Genomic DNA, 2,789 nt, shown 5'->3' with positions numbered 1-2,789 from the left:
ATAATGGTCAAATTGCTTGAAACCAATGTTAAAGAGAAAATCTTAAAAGCAGCCAGAGAAGGACATGTTACGTACAGAAGAAGGATTAAGGTAAGAATTTTTCATCAGAAGCAATGGAAGCCAGAAGACAAAAGAGCAATCTTTTTTTTTTTTAATATCCCAGCAATTTATTTGATATTTGCTTAAATACAGTTTACATAGAAAAGATTAGGATTGTTGGCTTTGGGTGCCGCTGGTAAATCTCATGGAGGCACTGAACTACGAAGGGGTGTCAATCAGGAGACATCAGAAATGGAAAATCACAAGCACAGTTTTAGGACTGTTCTTAAAGATTTGTCTCTAGTGAAATTAGGCCACTCTCTTAAAAATTGCTCAATGTGTTGGGGCTACCGTGTGAAAACAGCTGACATTTAGGAGGGCATTTCATGTTCTGGTTTCTTATAATATTTAAAAACTTGGAAATAAAAAATAGTTAGCTTTGAAGTTTTCAATACTGGAAAACTTTCAAGTCCAGTTTTACAGCCAGGAATGGCTGCTCTGTGTCCCTTAAATTGGACTCCGTTTCCCACAAGGCTAAACTTCAGCTTTGGCTTCCATTTCTTCTGCATCATCATCTTCACCTACTTCTACATTTTCTCCTCCCAGCCTCTCCAGCTGCCTCCCAAGTGCAGTCTTATCTGCATCTGCATTGAAACATTGCACTGGCCCCTCTGTTCCTCAGTGTTTTTTTTGGTAACGGCCATTGCTTGGTTGAGGATGGAAAGGCCTTCTGTTCTCTCCAAGGTTGTCGTCATCACATACTGAGGGGGAGCTATTAGATTAACCGTGACAGACATGGTTTCCATAGAACAGTTCAAACCTGCTCTCAGGGCTTCTTTTACAGCACCAATGCCTTCGTAACCATAACAAGCCTCTTCAATATCTGCCCGAATTTTGACAGCCTATGGGGTCAAACACCTATTAACTTTGTTAATGAGTACTCTTCGTTCATCTTCATTCAAATCTAAACTATCCAAGATAGATGGGTCTGAGACTGCATGCTTCAATGCACCGTAGGCACCATATCCTGGTCTCTTGTCCTTGTCATCAAAGACCCAGGCAGCCCTCTGGAATAGGCTTTCCAGTTGCTCGTCTCTGGTGTAGTCTAACACCTCAGCAACATGATGAAGAATGCTATAAACAGTTTTGTATTTTGTGAATTTGTCTTCACATTTGATTGCTTCCTCTGGAGAAACTCTTCTTTTTGACAAATCAATATATCCTTTTTCCTTGTCCACCCTAATGACAACCACATAGCCATTCTTGCCAATTCAGATGAGTTTGTTTCTAGAACGGATATGCCTTCTGGACAATTCACTAAGAAGAATGATGCCTTTGTTGCTGTCGTATTCCAGCAAGCTGACATAGCCCCCACTTCAGCAATGGATCTTACACTCACCACCACTGCATCCTCAGGAAATCTGTGTTGATAAAATCTACAAGTGAGACCCGGCATTCTGAGGTTTGCGTGGGAAACACACACTGGGGTCCCACACTGTGCTCTTCAACCTCTGAGATCAGCTTTGATGCACCCGAAGCAGCCGCAGTCCTCAGCGTGGCCTCACTCAACCCCACCGCATGTGCAGAACCCGCAGAGCAATCTGGAAAGTACTGAAAGGAAAAAACAGTTGATCTAGGATTCTGTGCTCATCAGAAATATCTCTCAGCAATACAGGAGAAATAAAGACATTTTTAGGCACGCAAAAGCTGAGAGAATGTTCACCAGCAGAACCACAATGCTATAAGAAATGTTAAGGGAAATCCTTCAGGCAGAAGGAAAAGGATGCCAGCTGGAAATCTGGATTGGCACAAAGAAATAAAGAATACTGGAAATGGTAGTCACTATATGGATTCTTAAAAGTCATTTGTACCTCTCCAAAAGGTAATGGGCTATTAAACAAAAAACAATTACAATGTATTGGGGGCGTAGAATATAAGTAAAAGTAACATGCATGGCAAAAAACAGCACAAAAGCTGGGAGGAGAGAAATGGAAGTGTGTTATTGTAAAGTCCTTGTACCATGTGTAAAGTGGTATAATATCACTTGAAGTAGGCCTTGATAAGTTAAAAATGTATACCACAAACCCAAAATCAACCCCTAAAAAATCCCCAACAGCAGAGGAGATTTTAAAATACTCAATTAATCCAAAGAAGGCAGAAAAAAAGGAAAAGGGTATCACAGAACAGATAAGACAAAGAGAAAATACATAGGCAGATGATACACTCAAACCTAACCACATCAATAATCATTTTAAATGTAAATGGTCTAAATGTCTAAATTAAAAGGAGATTATAAAATTGGAAAAAAATTATAAGATTGTACAAAAACAAGATCCAGCTATATGCTAACAACAAGAAATGCATTTTAAATATAAAGATATGTATAGGTTAGAAGTAAAGGGATGGTAAACGATAGACCACGCTAACACTGGTCAAGAGAAAACTGGAATTGTTATATTGATATCAGACAAGGTAGATTTCAGAGCAAATAATATCATCAGAGACAGGGAAGGTCATCTCATAATGATAAAAGGATCAATTAATCAAGAGGACATATCAATTCTAAATGTTTATGCACCTTCAAAATACAGAAAGTAAAAACTGATAAAAATGCAAGGAGAAACAGACAAATTGACAACTATAGTCAGAGATTTCAACACCTTTCTCTCAATGAGTGGTAGAAAAAGTAGGTAGAAAATCAGTTAAGAATATAATACATTTGAACAGTACTATCCACCAATTTGACCGAA

The 2,789-nt window shown here is 38.7% G+C and overlaps 1 pseudogene; it reads right to left on the bottom strand.

Moving 5' to 3' along the window:
* Nucleotides 1–573: 573 nt before the first annotated feature.
* On the bottom strand, nucleotides 574–1,495 carry LOC123641974 (annotated as a pseudogene).
* Between the last annotated feature and the right edge of the window lie 1,294 nt (nucleotides 1,496–2,789).

The sequence above is a fragment of the Lemur catta genome, chromosome 7 (genome assembly GCF_020740605.2).
Source record: "Lemur catta isolate mLemCat1 chromosome 7, mLemCat1.pri, whole genome shotgun sequence".
Classification (NCBI taxonomy): Eukaryota; Metazoa; Chordata; class Mammalia; order Primates; family Lemuridae; genus Lemur; species Lemur catta.
Note: the sequence above shows the minus strand (reverse complement) of the source record. Positions and strands in the feature narration are given on the sequence as shown.